This window comes from Bos indicus, chromosome 15 (genome assembly GCF_029378745.1).
Source record: "Bos indicus isolate NIAB-ARS_2022 breed Sahiwal x Tharparkar chromosome 15, NIAB-ARS_B.indTharparkar_mat_pri_1.0, whole genome shotgun sequence".
NCBI lineage: Eukaryota > Metazoa > Chordata > Mammalia > Artiodactyla > Bovidae > Bos > Bos indicus.
The window spans coordinates 78,226,018-78,241,668 of record NC_091774.1 but is presented as its reverse complement, the minus strand read 5'-3'; the positions used below and the strand labels follow the sequence as shown (position 1 = coordinate 78,241,668).

At 51.0% G+C, this 15,651-nt stretch overlaps 1 protein-coding gene across 1 annotated transcript in view; it reads right to left on the bottom strand.

Moving 5' to 3' along the window:
• The window catches only part of PTPRJ (protein tyrosine phosphatase receptor type J), a 178,964-nt gene that overhangs the window by 136,162 nt on the left and 27,151 nt on the right, over nucleotides 1-15,651 (bottom strand). The window lies entirely within an intron of this gene.

The window sequence follows — 15,651 nt, the reverse complement described above, 5'->3', positions numbered from 1 at the left end:
GTGGGTTGTCCGACTGCGCCCCACCAGCGTGTTGGGCCAGACTCAGGCTGGACCGCTTCTATGACGTCTTTGAACCCACGGCATCTGCTACACTAGGGGCGCTTCCCATATGCCTGCGGGAAACACTTCAGCCCAGCAGTGGGTAATCATTCACATCACGCTTTCAGATCCACCAAGGCTTCCGCAGGCTTCGGCAGCCCCGTAGGTGGCGGGACTCCTCGTCTAACTGATGGGAAGAGCTCAGAGAGGTCAGAGGAGTCCGGGAGTTGACCCAGGTCTTCCGACACCAGGGCCTGGGCGCCTTCTATGGCTCCACACGATTTACCTTCTGGCTGCAAGGAACATACAATCAAGATCCCACGTCCTGTTCTAATTAAGAGAAAAATGTCCTCTGGTCTTACTGACAGCCAGTCATCAGAGGTCTTCAGGAGTTTCAGGATGCAAGGGTATGAAAGCAATGTTAAGATTCCTTCATGGGAAGAGAGGAGGAACAGGATTTCAAGTTGAAAATGGTACTGCTCAGCTTTAACATTTTTATTATTTCTCTTATGCAGCTGAACATGTGTGTTTATCAAAGACAAACATGTGGTAATTACAAATGAGATTGCCAAAGAAATCCTCAACACAAGAAAAAAAAAATAATCTGTGTGCTTAGGATTTGGGGGATTTCACATCATCTCATTTAATCCACGCTCAAGGAAAAATAATAATACTATAAGCTAGGTTTTTGTCTGACTCTTTGTGATCCCATCGACCTACCAGGCTCCTCTGTCCTTGGGATTCCCCAGGCAAGAATACTGGAGTGGGTAGCCATTCCCTTCTCCAGGGGATCTTCCTAACCCAGGGATCAAGCCAGGGTCTCCTGCATTGCAGACAGATTCTTTACTGTCTGAGCCACCAGGGAAGCCCATGTTTTACTACTATCCCATAACATATAAGGAAACTATGTTTGGAGGAGTTAGAGGATTTGTCTGAGGTCACATAACTAGTCAGTTTTTTTTTTAATTCAAATAACTGGGAGAGGAAGAGAGGAAAGGGCAAAAAGTAATTTCCTCTTTAGGTCTTTCTGTATAATCTGAATTTTATACAACCATGTGCACGCACTCATTGACATTTTTCCCTTTCAAAAAAAAATTAAGTTATTGTTCATGGCTCTGGAAACGGAAAAGTAATTGGAGCAGTCTGCATGAGTTCACAGGGGCTAAGCAATGCACACAGGTGTGAGGCTCCCCTGACCCATGAGCAGCAGCCCACACCCTCGAGGCACAGAGAGCGGTGGCCAACGAGGCAGGACGCATCCACTGTGCTCACAGCAGCACTGGCAGCTCCCAGCACAGGACCTGAGGCAGACACAGCAAGGCCACCGCCAGCACAGGGCTCAAAGGCCCCACACATCGCAGGGACAAGCCTCTGCCACACGCACCAGAACACAGTAAGAAATCCCACATCCATCATTGCAAATCTTCTCTGCTTTTATTCACTTCCAAACTACCCTTTATTTTCAGGAGCCCTCACATGAAGCTTTAACTTCCCTCCCTGCCATGGATCCCAAACAAAGACCAGGAGGGGCTCGTGGCTGTATCAGGCCCATGGATGTCTGGTTCACAATGTTTTGAAACAAAGCTAACAATTAAGAGCTTTCCCATTAAAAGCCCAGATTTCCACTTTTTTGCGAAGACCTGGGGGATGTGGGCGTGCCAGGTCCCCATCCTTGGGCTGAGGGTGGATGACAGGTGGTGTGAGGGGGCACAGAGGAGTCCCCAGGCTGCTCCCAGCACCACCACTCAGGCCAGCACCCACCTCCAAGCTTATTTATCCACCATAAAAGCAACATTTTGTGGCATCCATGCCTCTGTCAGCAGCACAAAATGGAAAGAGAAACCAGGAAGACCCTGTGCTTCCAGCAAAGTGAGAGAGCAGACAACCGAGCAACTGGAAAGACCTCCGCCTCCAAGACGCGAGGCCGGCACAGCTGTGAAGAAGGGCTATTAATGTGGGGTGCTTTTTCTTTCACCAGGGGAGCCCCTCTGATTGCCACTGCATGCCTGGACCCTGGACGCCTGTGAGCTTGGGAACTAAGAGCGCCCCTAAAGAAGAGCTTTGGGGGAGAAAAAGGAACGAAACCCAACAGTCCTGCAGGCAGGGCCTGCTCTGAAGTCCAGAAAGCCCGCGAGGCAGTATCCCACCCTCTGCTCCCTGCAGACCTGAAGCAGCTTCCTCTTAAGAAATCTCCATTTCCCCACTGAGAAGCGTCTAATTCAATAAACTCCTGTTGACCGCTGTCCTGAGCCAAGCGCCAAGGGTGGTACAGAGTGACGAGTGAGACCGGGACCCTCCCACAAAGCCTGCACCATCTACCACAGGAGACAGAGCTTCGAACATCCGCGATCCATGGACAGGGGTGCAGATGAAAAGCACACGCCGTGGTAGCTAAGGGAAACACCCGGTTTATTCCCAGTTTACAGAGCGGGGAAGGCCGTGGACTCGCCCATACACTGGAGGGACGAGCATTCCGGCAGAGGGGACAGCATGAGTGAAACCAGGAGGGAAGAAACCGTGGGCGTGTCCTGGAAGCGCCCGGCTGCGGTCCGGGAAGCCTGGAGGAGCCCAGTGGGACGCCACGGGCGTGTCAGTTGGTCAAGGCCACTCTCTGACACGGGAGCAACATTTACAGGTACACCACACAAGGAAGGCCCTGAAGGTCAGACTGGAAAAGGCAGACTGAGGCTCCAGGGGGCAGGGAGGAGCCCTTGGAGGCACGGGGCAGGGAAGGAGACAAGGACCAGAAGACTTTCTGGTGGGCAAAGAACTCGGCCTTTGTCGTTAACATCTCCTTGATGCCAACCTTTGGCATCTGCTCCACCCGCCCCAAATGCCAAGTCCATTTCCGTGGCCATCACGGTATGTCACCATCTGGATGGTGACTTCCACCCTCCCAAACTGACCCTCTGGCAAACGTGTGTCCCCTGGGGGCCACTGGCATTCATCAGCCTGGCCCTCCCACTCTGAGGCCAGCCAGCAGGCGTGACTCTGTGGTTGACACGGTTGCCAACATTCAAAAATTAGGAGACATAGCTTTAAAAAAAAAAAAAATTCTGAATTTTTCTAGGATGACACTTCTACACGGTGACAAAGAAGCTGACTGGCAGCTGCTCCCGCTGGCAGAGCACACAGCCACCCGTTTTCCACACGGTCACCTCTCTCGAATCTCCAGGACGGAGGGCAAACCTCCACTGTCCACTTATCGTTTACCAGGCCACCTACCACACCCCCAGAGCCCTCCGAGTTGCAACATCAACCACATTTATGCTAGACTTATGGGCCTAGTAGATATTCCTGATTCCTTCAGCCTCAGGTACCACTCCTGCCCCCAGAGCCCACAGTTGACCCACAGAGAGCTGGCACCTCACTTCTCCTCACACACTCTCAGGCCCTGCTCTAAGCACGGCTAAAAGAAAGCAGAAGGGCCCTCCAGAGAGCTGGGCAACAAGCTCAGAAGAAACGCAAGGTATCTTTATTTTCCCTTCTATTACCAACTCAGCTCTCCCTGATGACCCACTGTGTGCCAGGCCTTCCAAGCAGAGGTCAGGAATAACATCTGAGTAAGGTGGGATCCGTGCGTTTGCCAGGTCTGGGGTTGGGGGGGAACCTGCAGTAAGTCCAGGCGGATCTGGCTCTGATGCCACTCAGAATGAAGGCAATAACAACGCAGCTCAGTCACGAAACACAGCAATCCACGCACATTCTGCAAGCAGAGGCTCAACACTCGCTGGCCAGTAACCGAGGCAGCAGGCACGGCCTGTTCGGGACAGGGTCGGGGTTCAGTCCCCAGCCCTTACTCCCATCAGAATCAGCTGTCTGTTCTAGGAAATCTGCTCCACTGCTTTCATCTTAGACAGAGTGAGAGAGGCTGGAAAGAGAGAGAAGGTTGGTCACGGCAGCAAAATACTAATAGAAAAGAAATGGAACTATGACTCCTGTCTTCAGTGAGTAAACAGCCTAGTCAAGGGTTCAAACACTGAACCCCACAGATTAATGAAGTCACTAACATAGGAGGAATGTGAACAGAGGCTGGGCTCCAGGTAGGAGACCTGCTGGGTGAGGTGTGTGTGCTGGGGAGGGTTGGGGGGGGGGGGGCGGTATGTGGGAGGGATTGTTGGTGTTTTGTTGTTTGGGGGGGTTTAATTTTCTGATCCCACAGCATGTGGGATCTTAGTTCCCCGACCAGGAAATGAACCTGTGCCCCCTGCACTGGTAGTATGGAGCCTTAACCACTGGGCCACCAGGGACGTCCCTAAGGCAGGGTTTTGAAAGATGCTTTTAATCAAAGAAGTAGCCTGGGCGGGGCGGCATAAATCATCTAACTTCTGCTGGATTAATCATCAGGACCTCCCTCTGAAAAAAAAAAATACTGTAGATCTAATAAAACTACAATTGAAAAAAAAAGGAAACATTAAATCCCATTTTAGGAAGAATGAAGTTCAAAATCTCACGGAAAACTCTCATTCGAGAAAGTTAGACCCATTCAGCCTGTGAATGGGTTTTCCACTTGGCAAGATAGCGCCTCGTCTCTAAGTGATAATAAAGGAATGAATGGGCATTCGTATCAGGGAAATTCCTAGTGATTATTAGAATGGAAAGGAAAGAGGGGGGATGGAAACAGAAGTATTAAGGACTGGCAGACACCCTCTGGTTTCAATGCTAGAAAAGGTAGCAACTGTTTTGTTCAAGTTGGGATGACCTCCAGCAAGAACTAGTAAGCTATAACAAAACTGAATTTCTACACGTCTAATAGTCATTTTTCTTGGTTTCCTGGCTCTTAATTTCTTCTCCAAAGTCTGGTCACCTTATAAACAAGCAGTCATCTGTACCGCCCAAGTAAGGAGACCAGCCCAGACCACTTGGATAGGCAGCATTTCCTACCGTTCTGTATTTAGTCCCATCCTGTACCGCTTGACCTCAGGCCTTCGGACACCCTCCCCAGGCTCTGTTACGCCCACCAGGCCCACCCCTCCCTGGACAACTTCCCCTTGGCTGGCCCACTCACCCTGCCTCTTTCCCCAGGAAGGGCCCTTGAGTTCAGCCACTTCCATACCTCTTTGTTTCCCCCCTGTCTCTCTCTCTTACACTTACACACACACACACACACACACACACACACACCAACCCCCAAAAGAACCCTTTCCTCCCCAGGAACCAAAATCCACAGATGCAATGAACCCAACCTGCTCCAGCTGAAGCGAAAACGGAGATCTACAAGCCTCTGTCACTCTGTTGTGGGGCTGCCCCCACCCCTCTTACCCCTTACCACAGAGTCCCAGAAAAGCACTCGTCAAGCCAAATGTCTTCATCTGACAGGTGCAAAGTCAGAACCCCAGAGAGGGAAAGTGCCCAGCCGGCCGGAGGACCTCAGTCTGTCAGAATCAGGCCGGAAGCCAGGTTTCTGGACTCACCCGACCAGCACTTTCCACTGCCCACACGGCAGCTTAATCAGCTCATGTAACCAACACTTGCATAAAACCGACCAGGTGCCCAGCATTTCCCTACGCCCTCTCTTACAGGTGAACACATTTAATCCCCGCAACAGTCTTAAGGACACGAGTTCTCTTATGCCCTCCATTTCACAGAGTAGGAAACCGAAACACAGAGAGATTTAGGAATTTGGCAAGGTCACAGAGCTGATGAGGGGCGGACCAGGGGGTTGAACCCAGGGAGCCAGGCTTTAGATGCGTGGTTCTTAAGCACTTTGCCAGAAGGAAAAGTAGGCAGAAAAGGGAATACTGGGCTATTAACCATTTGACAAAGGAAATACACCCAGAGTGTCCCTTAAGAAGCAAATGAACCACAAAAACAAAAAATTAAAACAACACCCACAACACTGGAGGTTGCAACGGAAGCCTAACCGTGCTAAACGCCCCTCCAAGACGTCTGCTGGCTTCTTCTCTCGGGCATTCCCTGTTTGTGAGGGGTGGGATGAGGCAGTCACACGTAACTTCCACAGTAGCCCAGACTTTTCAGTCTGTTCACAATGCATGTGTCCTTCGCACACGGCTCTTGGCTTCATTCCTACCTCTGATGCCCCAAAGCTTGAGGCTTGCATACAAAACCCACCCTCCTGTTAAGGGCTCCGGGCAGACTACCCTCCTACCACAGAAAAATAAAATGCCTCGCTGTTGTTGTCCAGTCACTCAGTCATCTCCGACTCTTTGCGACCCCATGGACTGCAGCAGGCCAGGCTTCCCTGTCCTTCACCATCTCCCGGAGCTTGCTCAGACTCATGTCCATTGAATCGGTGATGCCACTCAATGCAAGAAAATGCCCGGCTGTTTCTTTAAAACATAAGCCATCAGTGTTCAGCCTGCCCTTTGCGGTCTTTCTCTGCATCTGGGGATCTATCGTCAACTCTGGCACATGATAAAATAAAGTCAGATAATCCAGAGGTGAACTGTCCAAACCCCCCCCCCCAGCTCCTTTACTGTTTCATGAACTTGCCCACAGCCTGTTTATAGCTCACTGGCGCATCCACGCCAATGGTAGCTCCAGAAGCTACAAGCTGACAGCAAGCAATGGCGGAACTAATACACAGCTTGACTTTCAGAGGGTTCTGAAACCTCTGCCTGCTCAGCTTCTGACCCACCTCAGGGACTTGGGCTGGGCCAGCTGCGGTCACCAAGTATTTGGTCTGCACCCAGATTGCACCAAGCCCAGTTATTAGACCTCCAACCGTGAGCTCAGTGGGGGTCAGATGTGGACCAGGTTCCCACGCCCCAGGGAACCCCAGATGTCCTAAGAAGGAAAGGGGACCACACCAAATGAAGGGTTGGAAGAGATGAGAGACATTCCCACAGCAGCAGGGAATGGAAAGCATCTTGACTTTCTGTGCCAACGCCCTCCACCACCGCCACCAAAAATTAGGGTATTTCATGCCGCAAGCAGAGATGACTGACTCAAATCCAGCCACTTCCACATTTGCAAAATGGGTTCGGCCATTTGGCCACCATTTAACGGTCACCAAATTAGACACGAGGTAGAGACCTCCCCAGAAAGCAATATTTATTGTCTCTGGATCACCATTGGCTACAATCTCCTGAAAGTTCACCAAACTCAGCTCTGTAAAGCGAACAGAAAGGAATGCCATTATAAATCCCCATCCAACCAGCATCGCAGGACCTGCCCATAGTTTCTATGTTTTAATTTTCAGAGAAATACTGGAACAGGACAGAACCAGAGTGACCTCAGAAATCATGCCATTTTGATTCGCACATGACAGAACCCAACTATTTATCTCATTTTAGTCTACTTATCTCATATACACAGTTCCCTTTCCTTTAGCCAAAAAAAAAAAAAAATCCCTCTTTTAAACAATATGTGATATAAAGCAAAAAGAACAGGGAACCAAAACAAATTCTTTCCTGCAAAATTTATGGTTCCTTTTTTGTCAGGGGTTACACACATAACCACCACCCAGGTCCGCCGCTGTGTACATAACACAGGCTGCGAATTCTAAAGAACTGCATGGGTCTCTCAGCTGCACGCTGTCTGATGGCGCAGACTTAGGTGCTGACGTTCCAAAGCAAATCTGCCTTACTCAAATAATTTACTAAGATGAAGACTCAGGAAGGGAAAGCTGACAAGCATTCAACACACTGGCAGGGGAGACCCAAATGTTCCTGTGTCTCAGGCTGAGGCCTTGGGAGCAGAAACACACCGTGGGTTCCCTCCGTCATCGGCGTTCAGCCGCCAAGTCCCGTCCGACCCTCTGCGGCCCCGTGAACTGCATCACACAGGCCTCCCTGTTCTTCACTATCTCCTGGAGCTCCTGGCACAGCATGTTTTTACCCTTATCGCCTGGGTCAGTGAATTTTTACCTTCAGGCTTGGGCAAATGGGTTTGCTGAATGGTCAAGAGAGAGCTGGACCCCTTCCTGGTCTCAGAGAAATGAAGTGGTGGGTGCTGGGTACGTTTTGGAGGCGGGCGAGGAGAGTTAAGTCCAAAGATGCTTCCCCAAAATAACACTCCTTAGGGTCCTTCCCTGGGAACTCAGCTGGTAAAGAATCTGCCTGCAATGCAGGAGATCTCGGTTTGATTCCCGGGTGGGGAAGATCCCCTGGAGGAGGGCATGGTAACCCCCTCCAGTATTCTTGCCGGGAGAATCCCCATGGACAGAGGAGCCTGGTGGGCTGCAGCCCATGGATGGGGTCGCAAAGAGTCAGAAACGACTGAGCAACTAAGCACAGCACAGCACAGGGTCACCACCTTAAGCCAGAATCAGTTATGATGAGGGTGCCAAGCTCCCCCTGGTTTGCAGCTTCCTTGGCTGTGGGCCCTCAGTTTTGCTTTCAGGGCTGGGGGGTGGGGGGGTTGGGAAGAGGTCTCCAGTCCAAACACGTGTGTCCATGTGCATCTGTCCAGAGGGGCCAGGCAGGAGAGGGTGAACCAGGAACGACGCTTCCTTTCCCCTGAGAGCACTTCTGCGGTGTTCCTGTCGAGGCCAAGGGTCCGCCTCACCTCCGCCACCTCCGTATTCCTGGACAGAGGTCGTCCCAAGGCAGGAAAAGAACGGGGGAGACTGGGACAGCCTGACCTCAAAGGCCCACTGCGGGGGGCCTTTCTTCAGTCTGGGGCCTTTGTTCAGTGGCTCAGTCCGACTCTTTGTGACCCCATGGACTGCAGCAAGCCAGGTGTCCCTGTCCACACACACACGCACGCACGCACGCACGCATACGCACACGCACAGACACACCCCCACCACCACCGTCAGAAGTTTGGAGAGAAGGTAACTGGAGACTGGAGAAAAGGAAGGCTTCAGTTCTCTCCTCCCAGTATCTAGCCCGCCCCCTCGGGCAGCTTCCATTTGCATGAATGAGGGCTGTGGTCACTGCATACCTGGGACAGAACAAAACAGGAAATAACAGGGCTATCCCTTACTCAAAGCCAAAGTTCATCAAGCTCAACAGCGCGCCCGAATCCCCCTTCAGAAGCTGGGAGTGGCTCGCCAGCCCCGCCCCCGCCCCGCCCCACGACTGGCGCGGACAAAAGCCACCTTGTTCCCAAGGAACCTGTTTCTCCAGCGTCTGTTTCCAATCTCCTAGGGGCCTGTATTTATATTTTCAGTTAGCCGCTTTTCACATAACTTTCCAAAGTGTTATTATTACTTGTAGGTGGGAAGAGAAAAGATCTCAAAATGAAAAGAGATTTCTCCCTCCCACCTGAGAACCCTGGGATCCCACTGCCTCATCCCTGGGGCTTCACTGCTAAGGGTCTTCCCACCTCTTCCGAGGCAGACCGAGGGCTTCGGGCAATTTCCGACGCTGCCCCCAGCCCCCCGCATCAGCAGCACCCCTGGGTGGGTACCTCGGGCCTGCCTGGCACTTTGCTGCGCTCTGCTCAGTTCTGTCTCTCTGCGACCCCATGCACTGTAACCCACCAGGCTCCTCTGTCCAGGCAAGAATACAGGAGTGGTTTGCCTTTCCTCCTCTGGGGCGGGGAGGGGGGGGTGGAATCTTCCTGAGCCCACGTCTCTTGTCTCTCCTGCACTGCAGGCGAATTCTTTACCTGTTGAGCCAGCACTTTCCTAAGACTTTGCAACACGGACTCTCAACAAACTGGTTGAAGGAAGAATCTGCATACTACAGGTGATCCCACCATCTCAGCAAGGGAGATGATTTTAAGAAACGGAAGGGGCCATGAGGACTAATTTACATCTGCTCTCCGTGTCTGCAAAATGTCATTCACATGTCACAAACAATTTTATAGCAAGGTACAAGCATCTATGCATCCCCTATTTCATTAACACCAGGAAGCGTGTTATTATCTCATCTTACAGGTGAAAAATAAGAAGCTCCAAGGGGAGTTCAGTTGCCCAAGGCTGTTCCAGGTCCCACTGCCCCTCCAGGGACCACCCACACCAACTGCTTCCCCAGGTGGTCCTTACTGGTCCTCTCACATTGATGTGCAATAATACCATCACCCTAAAATAATAATACCATCACCCTAAAATAATAATACCATCACCCTAAAATAATAATACCATCACCCTAAAATAATAATACCATCACCCTAAAAGGCCCCAGGCTTCTGCCCTTTCCCAGGATTGTGATGATAAGTTCAGCTGTGGGGTCAGTTGCTTGGCTTCAAATCTTGGCTTTACCACTTAATAGCTCTGTGCCTTTAAGCAAATTACTTAATCTTTTTTTAAACAAATTACTCAAATTTTTTTCCACCAGCAAAAAGAAACTCTCATATCGCCCACCCATCTGCTTACTTTGTGCACTGGTTAAGATAATGTATGAGTAAAGAAGTAACATTCTTATGACGTCCGCCATTCCCATCAACATCGTTATCGCCACCCTCTCCATCACCAGCGCGGTGAAGATGGAGCAGAGCACACACGCACAGTAGCTAACACCAGACAAATGCTTCCATGCTCGCCTCCTCCTTCATCCAGTGAGGCTGGCAGGGCAGGAATTAGGGTGCCCACTTTAGAGATGAGGCTTCTGAGGCTCAGGAAAAGTGACTTACCCATAGGCATGCACAGCTGTGTGTGCCAGACTCATGCCCAATGTGATCCAAACCCCAAGTCCTAAGCTCTTCCCCACTCCCACGCTGCCGACACAGGGAGGGTTCAGGGAGCTCTCCCGGGGGCCGCGTGGTTTTTTTACGTCGCGGTGCAGGCTCAGGTGTCTCCCAGTGGGTGCAGTCCTTTAGCCTCTCCAGGCCTGTTTTCTCATCAATACCACCTGCTCCTCCTGACGCTCTCCAGAGTTGCCATGAGGATAATGAATGAGAGGTAGCTGCAGAAAGCATCCGGTGCTCATCTGTCTGTCCAAGGCGGGGAGAGGGTCTGTCCCCCTGGGAACTCTCCGAACCACAAGCAGGAAGGGAAGGCTGAGGAGCTCTCCTCAAGAAAGGATCCACGGCCCAGAGTCTTGCTCAAGCCACATGTGTGACATGCAGGTCAATTCAAGCCACTCAAGACCTCCAATTCAGCCAGCCTGGTTTCTGCTGAAACCCACAGAACGGTGGCTGCAAAAGCAAATAGAACTGTGTCTTGGTGGATCCTCATCCGGAAAGACACAGGGTGTGGAGGACAGAGCTGGAGCCTGCCTCCCCTGGCCAGCTAGCTGGAGGATCTGACACAACGCACCTGACCAGCATTTTTTAAATTTAGTTATACCCATCCACCAGGTATTTACAGCAAACAATACAAACAACACCAAAGAATAAAATAAACAGTCAAGGGAATCAGGCCAAGAGAAAAATAAGCATAAGGAAAATAATAAAGCCAGAGGCAAGACCAACACGTAGACAAGTATACCGTATGGTCAGTTTCTTTCTGCACAAGTGTCAAGTCAGGTCACACACCTAGCCCTCAGGTGCTTAGTAACCAAAGCCAAAAGGAAACACGATCAGTCATGAGATCCTCAGTGCCCAGAGAGAAAAACAAACCAGTTGTTCAGGAGACGCACGTCTTCCCCTGTCAGATTCAGAGACTCTTGGGAAAGTTTCTCCATCAGACCTTCAAAAACGAACACCAGAGGATAGCAACAGATCCTCGCCACAGACCCCAAAATCTCTGCCCGGTGTTCCTCACTTCACCAGCTCCTCTTGCAACTCAGCCCAAGCAGGGCGGTCACTTTACCCTTGGGAGCTTCGGTTACAGCCTAAACTGTAAAGTGGTCCATCTACCCAACCAGGCTGTTGTGAGGGTTACCCGGGATAACGTGTGATAACTCACAGGCTGACACACAGCAGGTCCTCCACAGAGATCACGTCATCACTTCCACAAGGAGATAAGTTCCTCCAGCACAGGGCTCTAGGTCTGGACTTGCCCTTGACTTATCACAAGCATCTATGATGGCCACTGGCACATAGTAATTACCCAATAAACGTTTGCTGAATTGACTGATTCATTTCCTGCAGCAGGTTCCTGAAAACATTAGCCTCCTGAGGTATTTCTAATAACAGAGATAAACAGATATGAGGTAAAACAAAAAACTGGGGGAAATAAGCATTTTATATCCCCCCCTTCTCTCAGAGTCAGAAGCACACAGAAGGTTCTTGGAAGTCTTGCAAGAAAGATATCTGCTTGATTCTGTTTAGCCCAGAGTTCTCCAAATTTTCTTAACCAAAAACCTCTTTTCCCCCCACAGAATGGAAATAGATTCACAAGTGTTCTCATGACCCCAGGGGATTCGAACTTTTCCTAAGAAGGAAAAGCGGGCCACCCCAGAGATAAGAGATAGTCCCATAACCGCCAGGGAACAAAGAGCATCCCTGGTCTCCAAGCCAACCCCCTCCACCACCACCACCTATTGACTTTGGAACACATGGCATTTTTAAGAATTGAATGGATCCTTCAGACCTAAGCAGCTCCCTCTTGTCTGGACACATGGACACTCTGGCTACCCCCTGAACATTCCAGAACCCGCTTATTCAGCAAGACCAACTCCCAGCCTCCTGGCTCAGGGTCACCAGCCTGCAGAGAAACACCCATGTCAAAGCAAAGATCTGAGTCTGGGGCCAGGGAAGGGTCCTCACCATCCCCCAACCCCCCAGGGCGGGCAGCACGTTCATGGAAGAGGGTGCAGGGAGAGGAGGCCAGGGCGGGTGTCCGTCCAGGAGTCCCGGGGGACAGCCTGCAGGGTGCGTCACGTGTTTCCCTTTAGCTCACTAAGCTGAGAGGCCACCTGGCACCAGGTTTCCCTGGCTGCTGCTCCCGCCGCCACGCCCACAGGTGCCACCCTGCCCTGAGCTCCCAGAGAGCCGGGCGGGCTGGAGGCCAGGTCATTTGAATGACCCTTCCCTCAAGCAAACCAGGGCTCTCCCGGGCACCCACAGGGCTTGCCAGGCAAGAAATGACTAATGAGCATTTACTGAGCACTTCCGGGCAGCAGAGGGCTGCTCCCAGACTTGGATCCATCCCGGGTGGGTGCTGGTGTCCATCCACTCATTTGAGAAGCAGCTGTTAAGGGCCTACCTAGCACTGAGGACCAAGTACCGACCCAGGCTTCTAACTGAGCCCTGGCCTTGACCTTCTGAGCCCTCTGAGCCACTGGCAGGCTGTGGCCTGTGGTCCTCGCCTAGCGTGGACCCACATAGCCACAGAGTCACGGTCCTCCTACTTCTAGCTGCCCAGTCCATGGGTCTGAAAGAAATCAAAGTGGCCAGGTGCACATGAACCCAAAGGTTTAACATCTCTCTCTTGTCATCTACCTTCTGCCCACTGGGGCCTGACAGTTCAAATACAACCCTGACTCATTCTCAGAAGCCTGGTGAGCAGGTCCAGGGCTAAGCACCAGGGACAGAAAGGTGGGTGAGATCCATGAGCTCTCTTCTTCCAAGGCCCGGCCGACATGTCTCTCTCCCCTATGCCCTGCACGTCCCTCATCTGTCCGTGTGGTTCCTGCTGCCTAGAAGGTCCTCTCTGATGGCTAATCGGCTGTTACAACAGGCAGAGCAGCAGCTCCTTCTTTCCTGCGTTGGATCACGAGGTCCTTGACTTCAGTCCTTGACTACGGGGACGTCCCCCGCCTTTTCAATCCCCGGGGACTCAGCACAGGGCTTGGTACGGGCCAGCCTCGAGGGACCGTGCTGAATAAAGAGGAGGGGCCATCAACACAGTGGCTGAAGACCTTCCCACCAAGCCATTGAGATGCCAACCTTGAAAACACCACCTTGGGGCCGTGGTTCCTTCAATCAGCACCACTTAGAGGGAGGATGTGGATCCAAACAAGCTAATTTACAGGGTTGTTAGCGGAATTCCAAACAAAGAAAAAAAAGAGGAAACTGGGGCCAGCGGAGCCCTCACCCCAGCTCCACGCTCCCTGTCCCATGCCCCCAAACTGCAGCAGATCTGGACTCGAATGACCCCCAAGGAGCCACCTAAACACACGTGAGGGAAACTGCTCTCGGGGGCTTCCCCTGAGCCGCCCTAAACCTTCTAACTGCACTTTTCAGCGCTCTTCCCTTAAGCAGATACATTTTTTAAATCTGAAAATTAGTTGATTACTACCTTTCCATGAAGAAGAAAGGCTTTCCTGATGGTGCAGATGGTAAAGAATCTGCCTGCAATGCTGGAGACATAAGAGACCCAGGTTTGATCCCTGGGACAGGAAGATCGCCTGGAGAAGAGAATGGCTACCCACTCCAGTATTCTTGCCTGGAGAATTCCATGGTCAGAGGAGCCTGGCGGGCTACAGTTCATGGGGTCGCAAACAGTCAGACTTGACTGAGACTAAACTTCCACTTTTCAAGGAGAGGAAAGCATAGTGCAGGCTTTGCAGTCTCTCAGATCCAAGTTCAAATCCCAGCTTTGGCACTCTCTCCCCATGGGACCTTGGAGAGTGACTAGACCTCTCTGAGTCTCAGTTTCCACCTGATTGTTGTGAGAGCGAAATGAAATAAAGTGAGAGAAGGTGCCTGGCAAAGTGTCTGGCCCTGCTCTGGGCTTTAAATAGAAGCTCATCACTTCCCCTTCCCTGGTAATTCTTCAGAGTTGGGCTCCAAGGCAATAAGCACAGTGGTAACAGAGCCCCACTCTGGAGTCCACTCCCAGGGTTCGGATCCCAACTCCACGGCTCCTGACATCAGAAGAGGTACCTGACCTGTCTGTGCCACATCTGAAAAAGGAGGGGAACAATGCCCCGACCCTGGAGGGCTCTCGAAAGAACAGGACTTGACACATACAGAGCACTCAATATGCGTATTTAGCTACTCTTACTAACCCCCAAATCAGACATCCTGCTTGCTCCTCACAAGCTACCCAAAGTTTTACTTACATTATCTCCTTGTGTGTGTGTGTGTGTGTGTGTGTGTGTGTGTGTGTGTGCTTAGTCGTCTCAGTCGTGTCCAACTCTTGCAACCCCATGGACAGTAGCCCACCAGGCTCCTCTGTCCATGGGATTCTCCAGGAAAGAATACTGGAGTGGGTTGCCATACTCTCCTCCAGGGGATCTTCCAGACCCAGGGACCAAATCAATGTCTTAAATTTCCTGTGTTGGCAGGCAAATTCTTTACCACTAGCGTCACCCCGGAAGCACCTGGCCCATCGACCATCCCAATGCCTCCTGGAGGCAGGTGGGATGGGTGTCAATGAGTTACCAGGAGAACCCTGCCCAGATAGTAACGAAGAGGCTGTTGTCTGGCCTCCGTGGTGCTTTGTTTGGTTAGTTTGAGTCAATATTTTTTAAAAGCAGGAGTTTTAACATTTAAAGCTATTTCCAGCTTTTCTGGAAAAAAAGAAAGAAAAAAAAAAGAATCAGAGTAACTGACAACTCTGGGTCCCCTAAGGGTTAGAATCCCAGTTCCAACACTGACCAGTGCCTTAACCCGTCCGTGGCTCAAATTCCTCAAGTCTCAAATGAGGATTAAAAATCGGAGCTATCTCAGCAGGTTTAGTGAGGATTAAGTGGGGTGGTGTTTATAAAGCACAAAATACAGGGCCTGAATGGAGGGTGGTGGAGGGCACACAACACAGTGAGTGCCCACAGAGCTGAACTGTACACTTAAAAACGGCTGAAACGTACAAAATAAATACAAACTTTTAAATAAGTTTTTAAATGGTTAAAATGCTAAATTTTATGTTACGTATGTTTTACTGCAATTTTAAAAAACAACAAGGGAATTCTGTAGCAGTCCAGTGGTTACGAT